Below are 16,892 nucleotides of genomic sequence, written 5' to 3' on the forward strand. Positions count from 1 at the left end.
AAAATACAGTTTCTGCTCAGAATGAAACGAATTGAAAAACATTTAGTTTATAGTCCCTGCTGAAAATCATTTGGTTCTGGTATTTTTTAAACAATGGTCGGTTTTATTGCGGTTCTCAGTTCCCAACCCTAACCAAGAATGTATATTATTAAGACATTGGTACTTGGTAAATGTATTCCTGTTGCATTCTGGACAATGCTTGTTAGAAAGTCCCACACAATGTTCTGTGGGTTTGTTTCATTGTTTGCTACTGTGTGAATGTGTGTGCAGATGCTGTTGAGATCAGGTGTGCTGGTGACCCTAATCCTGGGCGGAGCTCAGGTTGAACGGGTGACCATTGACAGAACACTGGTGGGGGGACTACCTGCTGACACCATCAGTGATGGTGAGTCAACGCACACTCACACTCTCTCTCTTCTCTTTCTTGCTCTCCCCCTCTCCATGCAGTTTCACTCACTGCTCATTTTCCCAGCATGTGCCTGGGCGGCATGCACACCCACAGGTCATGAACGCCAGTCCCTTCTGTTTCTCCATCTTCCATTACTCCCAGAGGAAGTTCGAAAGGCATGGACCCATGCACACACATACACATACGCTGAGGCTCCTTGTCCTCATTGCGAAATCTCTGGGGGATCTGACATTGCTCCCTGTCTTATTTTGTGGTTTCTGAAATTGGACACTATCCCAAATCTGCTAATTATTTTCTAATATAATTTATTGTTTAGAGCTTATATGGCTCAAACTCTCTGTGCAAAGGTCTCTAGATACCTGACAAACCTCTCTCTCTCTCTCTCTCTCTCTCTCTCTCTCTCTCTCTGTGTCAGCCTACCCCTTCCCTTTCCTAATAGCCCCCCCATAGAGTGCCATTCAGGTCCCCAGAGCCCCTAATTACCAGAATAATTGTGTGTGTGTGTGTGTGTGTGTGTGTGTGTGAGAGAGAGAGAGAGAGAGAGAGAGAGAGAGAGAGAGAGAGAGTAAGGGGTGGGGGGCAAGAGGGCTTCTACATCTGTCACTTATTCAGTAAGTTTCACACCTGCACTTAGACCTTTGCTTGTTCTTGTAACGTTGTACACAGAGAGTGACTGAACACTTTTAGAAAGTTATTGCTTGAAGTTTTTAAAGCATCATTCTTCTAAAGGACACACATTTCGGACCAGATCACCAGTGAAGAACATGTAACTGATTCAATACTTGTGGGTATATACAGTGCATTCAGAAAGTATTCGGACCCCTTCATTTTTTCACATTTTGTTATGTTGCAGCCTTATGCTAAAATGCTTAAAATATTTTTTTTTCACATCAATCTACACTCCATACCCCATAATGACAAAACAATAAACCAGATTTTTGATAACTTTGCAAATTTATTAAAAAGAAAAAAACTGAAATATCACATTGACTTAAGTATTCAGAACCTTCCCAGAGCGTGCTGAGTGACTCCAGCCAGGTCTCCTAAGCAACCAAATTGGCCCGGTTGCTAGGGAGGGAAGAGTCACATGGGGTAACGTCCTCGTGATCGCTATAATGTGGTTTGTTCTCAGTGGGGCACGTGGTGAGTTGAGCGTGGTTGCCACGGTGGATGGTGTGAAGCCTCCACACGCGCTATGTCTCAACAAGCCACGTGATAAGATGCGTGGGTTGACGATCTCAGACGCGGAGGCAACTGGGATTGTCCTCCGCCACCCGGACTGAGGCAAATCACTACGCGACCACGAGGACTTAAAAGCACATTGGGAACTGGGCATTCCAAAATTGGGAGAAAAAGGGGAAAAATCCAAAAAAAACAAAAAACAAAACAAAACAAAAAAAGGATTCAGAACCTTACCTCATTACTTAGTTGAAGCACCTTTGGCAGCGATTACAGCCTCAAGTCTTTTTGGGTATGATGCGACAAGCTTTCCACACCTGGATTTGGGGAGTTTCTGTCATTCTCTGCATATCCTCTCATGCTCTGTCAGGTTGGATGGGGACCGTTGGTGGACAGCCATTTTCAGGTCTCTCCAGAGATGTTCGATTGGGTTCAAGTCCAGGCTCTGGCTGGGCCACTCAAGGACATTCACAGAGTTGTCCCTAAGCCACTCTTGCATTGTCTTGGCTATGTGCTTAGGGTCATTGTCCTGTTGGAAGGTGAACCTGTGGTCCAGTCTGAGGTCCTGAGCGCTCTGGTCCAGGTTTTCATTAAGGATATCTCTGTATTTTGCTGAGTTCAGCTTTCCTTCAACCCTGACAAGTCCCTGCCGCTGAAAAACACCCCCACAGCATGATGCTGTCACCACCATGCTTTACCGTTGGGATGGTATTGTGCAGGTTATGAGCGGTGCCTGGTTTCCTCCAGATATGACACTTGGAACTGAGGCCAAACAGTTCAGTCTTCATTTCATCATACTAGAGAATCTTGTTTCTCACAGTCTGAGAGTCTTTTAGGTGCTTTTTTATGTGTCTTGCACTGAGGAGAGGTTTCCATCTGGCCACACTGCCATAAAGCCCAGATCGGTGGAGTGTTGCAGTGATGGTTGTCCTTCTGCAATGATCTCTGGAGCTCAACTAGAGTGACGATCGGGTTCTTGATCACCTCTCTTACCTCTCTCCCCTGATTTCTCAGTTTGTCCAGGCGGCCAACTCTAGGAAGAGTCCTGGTTGTTCCAGACTTCTTCCATTTAAGGATTATGGAGGCCACTGTGCTCTTGGCAACCTTCAATGCAGCCAGAAGTGTTTGTAGCCTTCCCCAGATCTGTGCCTCGACACAATCCTGTCTCTGAGCTCTGCAGGCAGTTCCTTTGACCTCATGGCTTGGTTTTTGCTCTGATATGCATTTTCAGCTGTGATAACTTATATAAACAGGTGTATGCCTTTCCAAATCATGTCCAGTCAATTGAATTTGCCACAGGTGGACTCCAATCAAAGTGTAGAAACATCTCAAAGATGATCCAGAGAAATGGGATGCACCTGAGCTAAATTTTAAGTGTCATAGCAAAGGGTCTGAATACTTATGTCAATGTGATATTTCAGTTTTTTCTTTTTAATACATTTGCAAAGTTATCAAAAATCAGGTTTTTGCTTTGTCGTTATGGGGTATGGAGTGTAGACTGATGTGAAATAAGGCTGGAACATAAAATGTGAACAAAATGAAGTGGTCTGAATACTTTCTGAATGTACTGCACAGTCACAGGTTAACAAGATCATATCAAATTTGTTTTTAAAGGTGAATGGACACCCAAACAGAGACTTACAAGTCCAGTAGAGAAGCCTAAAATTTAATGACCTGCAAATTAACGGGATAGTTCACCCAAAATGAAAACTCCATCATTATTTACTCATCCACATGTTGTTCCAAGCCTGTATGACTTTCTTTCTTCTGTGGAAAACAAAAGGAGACGATAGGCAGAATGTTAGGATCTGAAAGCCTCAGTCACAATTCACTTTCAGTGTCTAGCAATAAGATGCAATGAATGGTGACTGAAGCTAACTTTCTTCCTAACAATTCCATGGGAGAAAGTAATATGGGTTTGGAACATGATGACAGAATTAAATATTTGGGTGAACTAACATTTTGGATAAACATATTATCCACCATCATAGTCTTTGGCATATACAGTATATTTAACATCTTATCATTTTACATTCTGTTATTTTTCAAACAATGTGTTATTTTTCTATGAATTAACTGTGCAGCTGATAAGCATTTCAGACAATGCTGTAAACCTGTTTTTAAGGAATGGAGTATTAACCTACTAAGCAGATTTAAAGGAATTGATTGATTGAGCCTGACCTAACCCGCTGCTGCTCATATGCTCTAAAACCTGTTTACTAGCCCCTGGACACAAATTTTGGAAGGATTAACATGGAATCTCCTGCTTAATTTGGCCATGATTACTGAACATGAGTATGTTGTTTGGAATTTTTTTAATCTTGTAAAAGTATTCCATCTTTTTATGTTTTTTAAATAATTTTTAAAGCATCAATATGTCATTAAATAATCTGTATTATTTTGGCAGAGCCAAGCATTTACATTTAGCATTTCAAAATCACTTTTAAGCCTCTCAAATTAAGCATAAACCAAATTTAATAACTTAGATTTAAGCAATATAGACTCCTTTAATTTGCAAAACTACCATTAGGATCATTTTTTATTTTCTCTCAGTGAAGGCACAGATTCTACACTATAACTCCAGTTTAACAGACAGTAAATCATCATTTCAAATTTATTTTTTCAAAGTCATTTGCTAATATGTACAATTTCTTTGTTGTTGAGGTAAAATTTTACATTGACTGTCATGACAGTTTGGAAAAGGGCCTTGTTTAACACTCTATTCTTTTGAAATGAGCTCCATGTTTTTTCTGCTTGAATGTGGGATGATTCATAATTACTGCAGAAGTGCAGATATTCCATCTCTGAATGGCTTGTATTAATTTTTATGCCATTAAATTGGTTTCATAAACAGATTTTTTTTTTTTAGGAAGGGAAGGTTAATTGCTGATCACAGTGTGGAGAGCTTGTCAACAGTTTCACTGCAAATGTCTCTCTTTAACATGAAAACTGCATAGCCTACAGACTTTACTCTCTCTCTCTCTCTCTCTCTCTCTCTCTCTCATTCTTTCTTCCTTCCTTCTCTGGCTGCTTAACAGTCTCTTTACACTACTGCCCTGACTCAAACACTTAAAAAAATTATACTCCTTCTGTGGGTGTGTATATTTGCATGCATTTTCTGAATCTGTTTGTCATATAGGCTGTGTCCGAAAACAAAGTCAGCTACCTTGCTGCCTCGCTGCCCAGTCAGTCAGTGACTTAACAGACAGTGATTTTGTATGAAGGCACTTTCTTAAACAATGTTTGCAGACTGACTTTTAAGGCACCATAACATCTAATAATCTAGAACAGTTTCAAGTTCACTTTAGACATAACTATTCAATAACGAAATGCTTATTTCTGTATAGAAATGGAATCTTAAGTTGAAGAAAAAAAAAAAACCCTGATATTTATAAACAATGTTGGGTAACGTTACTTTTAAAAGTAACTCGTTAGGATATTGTGTTCTCCTTAAAAAAGTAACATAATGAAGTAAATTTTGATGGAAAGTAAAGCTTTACATTTACTATTGCGTTATTTTTGCATTACTTTTTTCTCGCAGCCACTTTCTCTTCTGCTATGCTATGCATTCCATATAAATAAGCCATGCATTGCATACAAGAGGCTTTACAGGTCATGCTCGCTACTGTACAACACTCATGTCAAAACAACATAGTAAACAGATATTTAGAAAGTAGGTCTTCATGTCATATTTATAATAAAGAATAAGATGAATATGCATGATTTGTTTTTCCATCAACATGGCACCCAATGTGAATAATGAAGAATAACCACTGTCTTACCTAAAGCACAAAGGTCCAACACTTGAACCTGCATCATATGTCATTATGTGCTGTGCCCATCGACAATGTCTGAGTCCACTTAAGATGTTTTTCAAAAGTCAGCATCAAATTCAGTGGGGAATGCCAGCCTAACATTTTCAAGGAATGTGTCTGATAATAAAATAATATTTTTCACTTAAGTCATCTCAGTACCCGCTTGTTTTGAGTTGATCCACGGTGCGTGCAGATGCCACTGGTTGATCACATACAACTTCAAATGGTTGATACAACTTGAATGGAATCGTTTTTAATGCTACCAAAATGTCATAAAAATGGTTTGTTTCATGAATCAAACCACTTGTTTATTATAAAACAAAAATGTCGAATCTTTTTAGAAACTAAGACATTTTCTCTGCATACACAATCTATGTAGAACGTTGCTCGGAGCTACTGATCCAGAGTCAGCTTTTCTTATCCCATTCTCCCAGTTACAGGGAGCTGTAACTTGGAGCCATTCGGCTGCACAAGTCAGTAAATTGAGCAAGTATTTCACCCTGTGTATCATGTCGTGGCCAGTGGAAGACTAGTCTTATAATCCTTCTGCCTAAACACATTTACTGATTTTTTTAATGCCGTGTGTATTAACACATGAATAAATTGCATTTCATTCAACCGAATATTGACCTCATATTACGCTAAAATACACAATTAATTGATAGCCAATGTTTTTATCTAAAAGGTGATTGGCTCTTTTTCCTGCAACATGGGACTTCCTTTCTACATCCATTGACTGCTGGGTGCTAGAGCTTCATGGTTGGGCATTCCAATTTCTCCCATTCATTTAAATAGAAGCGATTCGTCTCTGCTAAATGGTCTCTGGCCTCACACTCTGTAGAATTACAATGCCCATCATGCACTACGTCTCCTCCTTTGCACACTTTTACTCCTGATTTCTCGCAATACAGGGAAAGTAGAGGTGTTCAAAAGCAACATGTTACTTTATTCAAAAAGTAACTCCGATATTATGGTCTAAAATAAAAAAAATATTGCGTTACTTTACTCGTTACTCAGTAAAAGTAATCTGATTATGTAACGTGCCTTACTTCTAATGCGTTACCCCCAACACTGTTTATAAACTAATTAATGCCTTTTATCTGCTTTTATTTTTTACATTTGTGGGACATCATAGATATCGAAGGATACGTCTATAGTGACTTCAAAAAATTACCAGAGGAAGGCAATTTAGTGTCTTTTTGCCCCTCAAATTAATTTTCAGGGACATACTTTTTTTAGTTTATGAGGGCATATTTTGTTCTAGCATATAACTCAAAGCGTGTCATCCATTTTTGGGCCCACTGGCGGGCCAGCCAAGTAAAAAATAATGATTCAAAATATTAATAACTACTGTCTTGACCAACACAAAATAGGTATCATTTTAAAGCTTTGAAGCTGTACTTTACAATGCATGTAGGTATTATGACCAAAACTGAACAAGTGCTTTGAAATTTTCAGACAAATCAGAAGTGTTTTGTTTTGATAATTTATTAAATAATTTTGCACTGCACATATTATTGTAATCGATTAAAATATCAAACTGTTCAAATAGCTATTGGAAAACTCTCAAAGAGTGAATACAACCAGCCTATTTGTTTTACTCACAGACACAAATATAGTAAGTAATATTGTAGCTAAGTATATACACGTAAACAGGTGTTGCTTATGTGGTGCATTTGTGCTTATAACCTCACAAAAAATAAACTGAACAAAAATATCACATACCATTGTCAAGCGTCATGGAATGCTAAACCAATTGTATTAGGATTCAGATCACTACAACCAGAGTTGGAAGTAATCCAAATATGGCCAGAGAGGATCATTCACTCTAATCACAAATGGCGACCAGGATATGGTGCCACGTAATGATGGCTCAAATGACACAGAATGAAACTGAATGAGATCTCATTACTCAAGCGTGCATGCTGTGGAGAGAGAGCATACCTTTAGTCATTGTTGTGTAATTAGTTCTTATGTACAGTTCTTATGTTTTATTTGTTTGGAGAGGCTTTTGGACACTTGGAGACGTTTTTGGACACTAGGAGAAATAATTTTTGTAATGCTATATATTTTAATTGCTTTGTTGTATCAACACAAAGTTTTACTCAATCAGTTTTTCGGAGCTACCTTATTTACACCCTGAGATATATAATGTCAAATCAGAAAAAAAAAGTAAGTTTTTGGCTCAAGTTTTCTTTTTAATTTTTCATCAGTTTCTTAGACTGAGAGTCTCATAATTTATCATAATCTATATCAGTATAAAATGTGAAATGTTTGCTTTAAAATGGTACCAAACACTTGACCTTTTTTGTTTTGTTATAAGCCTTTAATTTTGGGTATGCCACTGAAACAGGAAATCTTTAAAAACACCCTCAGAGCTTAAATGGCTAATTGAGATGGTCACTATGTCTAAACCCATAAATAGATAGGCCTAGACTACAATATAATGAATTATTCCAAATGTTAGATGAAAATAAAAACAGAAATTTACTACTGGAAACATTTTTTTTTTTTTTTTATCCCTCATTGTAAATATCTGGGCATTTTTATTGCTTTCGGTGGTATTTCTGCCCCAAGCCCTGGTTAATTTCTGACCCTTAGTAGTTACGCAGACATCAAATGCGTATGTCCCTTGATGCCTACCTCCGTATACAACCATGGTCTCAGGAGGCCATATGAGTTTTGACCTTTGACTTTGCTCTGTGGTTTTCAGCTGTGACAGGGGGTCGCTTCCTGCTGTTCTCGATGATGGAGAGGAGTCAGGTGTGTCAGCCTTACCTGAACAGGAAGAACCAGAGCCCACCTGAGCTAGCACGACACATGGAGAAACTCCCAGCTGTGGAGATTAAGGTAACGCATACACGTATACACATACTTCTTTCATGCACACATCTATTGAACACGCCCAAAGACATACACATATGCACTCTTCAATACACACATTAGCACATTTGAGGAGGAAAGGCAGAACTGCCTCTCCTGCTTTCAATTAAAAAGCCTTAATGAGGCTGGTCTGGCTCTTTCCACAGGGCTTTTAGCAGTAATAATTGCCTGGCTTTACTTGCTTTTCTTTACCGCTGGGACAAGTAGCACTTTGATTACTGGAGCGCCTCTCTAATGCACACCTGTGGGGAACATCAGGTCCAAACACACAGCGCTCCTCTCTTTATAGAGTCATCAAATCCTGAACCATAATATATATCTGTATATGGGTAGAGGACACATTTACATCCATGATCCTTTTTTAAATCAACAACTATATTAAAGTTACATTTAATGTGTATACAGTATTTTAGGTGTTATGACTGATCGCCATTTTTCTGAAGTTTTACCCCATTTTAATAACCTTTTGCCTTCACTTGTTCATTTTAAATGGTTCTGCTGTGTGATAAATTAATTCTGTAAAGTACAAAAATTGTAATTATTATGATGTCATAAATATTGCATGTGCAAAATCCTGTTTAAAATAGTTTTAGATGAAGTGTAGCCTGTCACATAGCAGGACATGCTAACTTGCCAGATCTATTTAATGTCAATTACATTGAACATTTAAACAGTTTTTTGTTTTGGTTAATTTTTTAAAGAATTTTTTTGGTTCTTTCATTACATTTTTTAATTTTTTTGTCACTACATTTTGTAAATTACAGAGAGCTATAAAAATTCAAAGGTCTCTTTGTTTTAAATCAATTATTTTTGTTTCATTTGTCTTAAGGGCAGACAGTTGCACATAATAATGTAATAGTTGTTATGGATCAGCAAATATCAGCAGAGAAAAAAATGCTTTTTTGAACACACAATACAATTTGAAATTTAAGAGGCATAACTACACAAAGCAGTATTTCAATGTACACATTGTATTTCCACATCAGATGCTTTTGTAGAACCTGGAAGAACCAGAGGGATCTAATATTTTGAGCTTGGAGCTCAATGGAATTTGAAGTAAAGATTTACTGAGGTGGATTCTATAGAAGAAAATTTGTATATGAATATTTATAGAAGTGTATATAGTGTTGGGACTAAAATAACCATTATAGCCCTGTAGTCTGTTCTATGCAGAGCACCGGTAAAAGGGTCAGAGGGTGAGGTCAAGTCCATCTCCTTCTCTTTAGAGGAAGCTAAGGTGATCGCTCTATTCTTTATCCCCCATTCCATTCATTCCCTTGCTTTCTAAAAAAAACTTGTCTAAAATTCATAACGGAATTTAAGGTAGAAAAAAAAAATCTTTATTCGTCGTCTTTTTGAAAGCATTAACCTCATTTTAATGGGCCGGAGACCAAGTGTGTGGAGATCAAAATTTGGATGGGTCTGATTATGGACTAAACACAATACATAAATACATCAGGCTCTTAACACCCTCCGCACCCGAACATTATCGCATTACTGGAGCGCTTTGTTGCGACGGCAGCCTGAATATGAAAGCAATCTCTCCTGCAGTGTGGCTGGCTCCAGCAGTATGGCTCTGATAAGGGGGGACCCATACAGCTCCCACCCCCCCTTTTCTCCCTCCCGACACCACCCCCGCCCACCACAACCCCCTTTCCCAGTCCGGCCGGCCCCATCTACTGCCTGCTCCACTGGACTAAGCTTTGAGCCTAATCCTCCAGAAAGAGGGTCTGATTATTGCTGACCAGCAAGCACAGGCAAGATGGGGAATCAAGTGTTGGGGGAGGGTGGAAAAAGACGGAGAAAGAGATGGATGTTTTTTTTTCACACAGTCTGAATTAGTTTACTTTGTTTTTTGCTTATTTATTAACGTTATTTCATTATTTTATGGTAAATGTTTAACACTTTATTTTCAAAGATGAATTTTCACAGAGACAAAAAGAAAATCAAACAGATGTACTGTATGGCATTATGTTAAAAAAATATTAAAAAGTAAATAGATTAATCATTTTGATCATACTAAGATATCACTGACAATAATAACAATATACAAATTATTTAAACACACAAATATATATTAATGTAACCTACCCATTTATGTTTGTAACAATGCTATTATTTGGTCTGCCTAAACTGATCAAAAGATGAGAACAGAGAGAAAAACAAAACACATTGTCGTATGTGCAAGTTCATCAGATTGATGGAGTTCCATGGTAAATTATACTTAAAGGGATAGTTCAACCAAAAATGAAAATTGTGTCATAATTTACTCACCCTTATTTCATTCCAAACCCATATGACTTTCTTTCTTATACAGAACACAAGAGATTTTTTTTTAATTTTTTTTATGAATATTGTGGTCTGTCTTTTCAACTACTATTTTTATGATACTTTTGGGTCCTTTTTAAGCTTTAAAGTGAGTCAATATCCACTACTATTGTATTTGAACAAGATATTCATTGATCCTTTTGTATTCCACATAAGAAAGTCATATGGGTTTGGAACATCATGAGGGTGAGTAAATTATGACAGAATTTTCATAAATTTGTCATAATGACATTTAAGATGTTGTAATTTGTTTCATGTAAAAATGTCTTGTGGCCTACATGTACTGTATTTAAAAGCAAAGTGAAGTTCAGGGTAAAATTATTAACAGTTTTAGTTATGGTCAGACTGTGGTACATTTTTAGTCCTGCCTATTGTGTACAGATAGAGTTGTTGACATAAAGCGAGACTCTGTGTTTGCTTTGTTGATAAGGCCTTTCAGAATGAAGTGTATGGAAATGACTGCTATTATGCTGTATAAATAGGCATTGGCTCTATAAGAACCATATCGTATTTTCATGCCATTTATTCATACTACGGGGGGTATTAAGGGGCTGGGGAAAAAACCTGCATTAAAACCTTAGCACAAAACTGCTGAAATAGCACATGAAGAGCTGTGATATGAGACAGAGTTTAAAGCTGCAGTATAAGACAGAGGAGCTGTGTATAGGAGAGAATATAGTTCCATACTGCACTGTTGCTGCTGTTATGAACCTTTTGTTGTTATTGCAGTCCAATAAACAGATAGTGGATTTAACATTCCTTCAAGGAACTTGTTTAGAAAACCTTGATTATTATGTCTGGAGTGATTAAGCATGTTTGTGCTGGTGTTTTTATTTTATTTTATTTTTTTAGCTCCATCACCAAAACAGCAGGTGTGGCTTAATTTAATGAAATTTTGCAGTCAGCCTAAAAGGGATAGTTCACCAAAAAATGAAAATTCTGTCATCATTTGCTAACCCTTAAGTTGTTCCAAATCTGTATGACTTTTGTTCTTCTGTGGAGCACAAAAGAGGATGTTAGACTGAACGTCAGCTTGAGTCTGAATTCAATTTCAATGCATTTTTTTCCCATACAATATAAGTGAATTGTGACTGAAGCTAAAATTTAGCCTAACATCTCCATTAAAAAAAATAAACTTAAAGTTGAGCAAATAATGACAGAATTTTTTATTTTGGATGAACTATCCCTTTAAAATGCAATAACACGAGGCTTTGAGCATGCAAAATTACTTCGGACCCTGCAACCAGATATAATGTCATACCGATCATAACTCTGGCTAGGACCCAACTTTTTAAATGACTACCCCCAATATTAATGACTGCCCCATCGCCTAAGATACAGAGTCTGGGGCAAAATGAAAACTGAGTGTCCAATACATCACACATAAAGCTCTGAACCCTCAACCAAAATTCTTGGATCTTAACACATCCCCAAAAAACATGGGTTGTGTCCCCGACTTCTGATCGGCAGTGCCAGCAGGTGGGTGTGTCTTTAAGACTAAGCCTATACAATCTAGAGGGGGTCCAATAGACTTGATGTAAAATCTTATATTGCATCAGATGCACCCTTGCATCTCTAGATGTAGATTTGAAATTTTTTAGAATCCTAGCACACACTCCCTCCTCAAATACCAAGTTTAAATCTTTCTCCCATAATCTCTTAAGAGAAGTTGAAGCTCCATCCCCCAGATTCTGAATTAACAGGGAGTAATACACTGATGCCTCATGACCTTTTCCAAAAGCAGTAATCACCACTTCCAGAGTATCTGCCACTTTAGGGGGGTGTATGCTACTCCCAAAAATAATACAGAGCAGGTGGCGCAGCTGTAAATACCTAAAGAACTGAGATATGGGAATCCTAAAATGTTGAACCATATTTTCAAAGGATCTCAACACTCTCATATAGGTCATCGAGCATATTAACCTCTTAACTATTAACTTTTGTCCATACCACGTGCAAATGCGAGATAACGGGGTGAAAGGTTTTGCAATGGCAAAATAGGGGCAAGAACTTCCTGTTCAGCACAAAACCAGGGAGGTGCTTTCTCAGGTGGAAGCGACCAATGAGCCAAATGTCTGAGACCAAATGAATAATAATAAAACAAAATCTTGGGTAGGCCTAGCCCACCTTTGTCAATCGGCATATGTAACTTACTGAAATGTATTCTGGGACACTTACCATTCCAAATGAAGGCCTTCACTATGCTATCAAATTGCTTGAAATAAGAGAGGGGGACATCTACAGGGAGAGATTGTAGCAGGTAAATTTAGCCAGTTGAATTTTGGAATACAATTCATGTTAATAACATTAACCTTCCCAATCATAGATAAATGTAATAAAGCCCACCTGCCCACATCGCTCTAAAACCTTTTTTATTAAAGGTCAAAATTAACTCTAACTAAATCAGACAAATTTGCTGGGAATAAAATGCCCAAATACTTAATGCCCTGTTTGGGCCATTGGAAGTCGCCCGGCTGAAAAGCTGTTACTGGGCAGTACGCTGTCAGAGACAAAGCTTTGGATTTAGACCAATTGACTCTGTATCCTGAGAACTTAGATAAGGAATTAATAATTCTGTGGAGGCAAGGCATAGATCTAGTGGGGTCGGAGACGAATAATAATATATCATCTGTGTCATGCAAAAGCTTATGCGCCCGGCATGACGTACATCATGGGGGGGGGTTGCCCTTATGGCCCCATCTGCCGGCAGGTCATCCCCGCCTTCCTGGATCTGGGAGGGGACAAGGGGAGGGAAAAAACAATAAAAATAAAAAAAACCCCGCGGTACTTATACACCGTGACGGTGATGATACCAAACTAAAACAATGCTAATATTTAAAAAGAGAGAGAAAGGCCAATGCGGAGTGGCAGCGGGAGAGAGAGAGAGGAGAGAGAGAGAAATTTTTTTTACAATTTACTCGCTGGTTCTCTGATATGCCGTAGCCTGGTCCTCGTCCACTCCTCCACCCCCTAGTGGATGACAGCCGCGCCTCCCCGGGCGGTTCGGAGGCAGTCCTCCGGCCCCTGGTGGACAGAACGCCCCGCCGCATTTTCGGTGGACGGAAGGGGTCTACCCCGCCCCTGGCAGCGGTTCTCCCACTCCAGGCGGTCGGCCAGGAGCCCCTATTCCCTCGCAGTCGGTGGCCGTTCCTCTGCTCTCAGGCGGCTGGGCTCCTCCGTCCCCCGGCAGATGGCCGTGACTGCTCCGTTGGGGTGCATGGTAGTGGCAAGGACTCTACTATGGCACATCCCTCCTCCTTCCCAGGTTTCGACACCAGTGTAGCAAAGTTCAGTGGAAAGGAGGAGGTGAGAACCAGCTTGACAATATAAATAATCTTTTAATGATTAACTTAAACAAAGCAGCTGCCCGTAACTCCCTCTCTGTCGAACCGCCATCTACGGTCGCCTTTATCCCTCTCGGGCTTGATCAGCCTGATTAGGGGCCGGGTGTGCAGAATCGCGGCCCGGCCCCACCCTCCGCCCTCCACCCTGTCACAAGTATATTTCCAAAATCTTAAAAAGATAATCCCATTCTACCATATCAAACTCCTTTCAGGCGTCAAGTGAGATGGCAGCGGCCGGAGTCTGATCATTTGCCACTGACCACATAATATTGATAAAACGCCTAATGTTATCGGAAGAGCTGAGGCCCTGAATAAACCCCACCTGATCTATATGTATAAGAGATGTCATAACTTTCCTTAATCGGTTAGCCAAAATTTTTGACAATATTTTTACGTCTAGCTGGATCAGGGAAATTGGACGGTAACTCTTACACTCGCTTGGATCTTTGTCCTTTTTAAGAATCAGACAGAGCTGGGCTCGTGTCATAGTTGGCAGAAGCTTAATGATTCCGTATAAACTTCTAACAAAAGTGGAGCCAGTTCTGTAGCATAAGATCTAAGATATTCAGCGGCAAAGCCATCTGGCCCCGGAGCCTTGCCTGTAGGCAAGGCCTTAATTACCTCGCCATGCTCCTCCAAGGTTATCTCAGAATCAAGAGAATTTTTTGAACAGTCATCAGTTTAGGGAGTTCTAATGGTTCCCCACAACATTTCTAATATCTTTATCAGTAGACGAAGATGTGAAACTATAGATATCAAAATAATTAATATCAATGGCCGAGGTAAATATTTCACCACCAGCAGATTTCACTGAGGGAATGGTAGAAAAAGACTCTCTCTGCTTTATATATCTAGACAAAAGCTTCCCTGCTTTGTCCCCTGACTCAAAGTATGACTGTCTTGCCCTGAATAGCCAAAACTCCACCTTCCGAGACAAAATAGTATTATATCTATATTTCAATCGGGTCAATTCTCTGAGGCCATCAGACGACATTCGGTGCTTCAGCTCTGCCTCAGCAATTTTAATATTCCCTTCCAACTCCACGAGTTCTCGTGCTTTGGATATTTTGATGCATGAGGCATACTGTATGATCTGACCCCTAAGAACTGCCTTAAGTGCCTCCCAAGCCGTGCCCTCAGAGGATACTGAGGACCAGTTGGTCTCCATATAAACACTGATTTCAGCCTTTAACATTTGTTGGAATTCAGGATTTTGCAAAAGGGATATGTTAAAGCGACAACTAGATGATTTATTTTTCTCTGTATGTGGCAACACCTCTAAACTCACCAGGGCGTGATCTGAGACTAAGATGATTCCAATTGAGTGATCAACAACAGATGAAATGAGGGACTTAGATATATATCTATTCTAGAATAAATCTTATGGACTGATGAAAAAAATGTATAGTCCCTACTGGATGGGTTCAAAACTTTCCAAATATCTGTAAGACCAAGATTTTTACACATCTTGTGAAGCGTCAATGTAGCTCTAGGGGGCTTACACACTTTTGCTTTACTATGATGAAGGACTGAGTCCATCAATAGATTAAAGTCTCCTCCCAATATTATATCATGAGGGGTGCCAGCAGCTTGCAACATCCCTTCAAGATCTATAAAAAAGCCTTGATCATCAGCGTTAGGTGCGTAAATATTAGCCAAAATAAAACTTTAACAATGACTCTTCCTAATTTATCTTTAATCTGTTTGAGACGTTTGAATTGTAGATGCTTACTTATCAGTGTAATGACTCCCCTGCTCTTACTTGAGCCAGCAGTAAAGAAAACATGTCCACCCCATATCTTTTCAGCTTCCTGTGGGGAAAGATGCGTTTCTTGAAGAAACACTATATCATATTTCTTACCTTTAAGAAGAGAAATAACTTTCCTTCTTTTTATAGGGTGCCCCAACCCATTCACATTCCACGTGGAGAGAGACAATCCACTCATACTAACATCTGACATGTTGACATATTAGAAAAAAATAGATTGTGTGTCAAAAATAAAATTATAAAGACCACATTCCACGTTAGTGCAACAATCAAACCCCGAACTTCCCCCTGAACCAAACAAACAGAAAAAAGAAAAACGTGCGCATTAACCCCGCGCATGACAGCGCCAACCGGCATCCATCACTCTAAACTCAATCAGTCCGTGTACGCCTACGAGAGCCCCCACAACGACTTTGCCATCGGATTGCTCAAGTCCGGTGTTTCTATACAAATTTTGTAAAACAGAATTACACAACAGAAGATAATCTATAAAACAAACTCCAGCCAATAGGCCATCCACATAACTGTCCCGAAGGTGTGTTCCTCCACAAAACCGACTCCAGCCTATAGCGGAACCAGCACACACACACACACACAAAGGCCGTTCTGTTTCCTCGGACAGTCAAATGAATGTTCAGTGAGCCGGCCCATTCAACTGCTACATGAGTGCAACAAATGACCCAATCACTCCAATGTCCTCCAAAGATTTTCACTTTTTAAAGGAAAAGGAGGGACGAGTTGAAATTATTTTTTGTGGTAATTAACATTATGACACAAATGCTGTCGATTTAAGCTTAACTTGTAGTGAATCTGGAATATTCCTTTAAAGTGTCCCACTTTATTAGTGGTCCCACTTTGCCTGTATTAACCCCTATATTTTTTTATGTCATTTGATTTCATTATTTGAATTATCTGAGTAATCCATTTGAGTGAGTGCAAACAAGTGGGTTTTCAGTGAGCTAATATTTTAAGATCAGTTTTGTCTTGTTAATGCAAAAAGTCTGACCAACCAAAGTCTTTATCCCAATTAAGGAAATATACATTTAAATCTAGGGTTTAGGAAAGTGAGTTCACCTTGTGATCTCATTAGCAGTCTGATCTGCGTCATACAAACATCTTTTAAACTCCTTTGCCAAAATATAGAATAAATGTGGCTATTTCACATG

At 39.1% G+C, this 16,892-nt stretch overlaps 1 pseudogene; it reads left to right on the forward strand.

The window, feature by feature from the left end:
- Positions 1-16,892, forward strand: part of LOC127454962 (WD repeat-containing and planar cell polarity effector protein fritz homolog) — an 89,998-nt pseudogene that overhangs the window by 42,832 nt on the left and 30,274 nt on the right.

The sequence above is a fragment of the Myxocyprinus asiaticus genome, chromosome 17 (genome assembly GCF_019703515.2).
Source record: "Myxocyprinus asiaticus isolate MX2 ecotype Aquarium Trade chromosome 17, UBuf_Myxa_2, whole genome shotgun sequence".
Lineage (NCBI taxonomy): Eukaryota > Metazoa > Chordata > Actinopteri > Cypriniformes > Catostomidae > Myxocyprinus > Myxocyprinus asiaticus.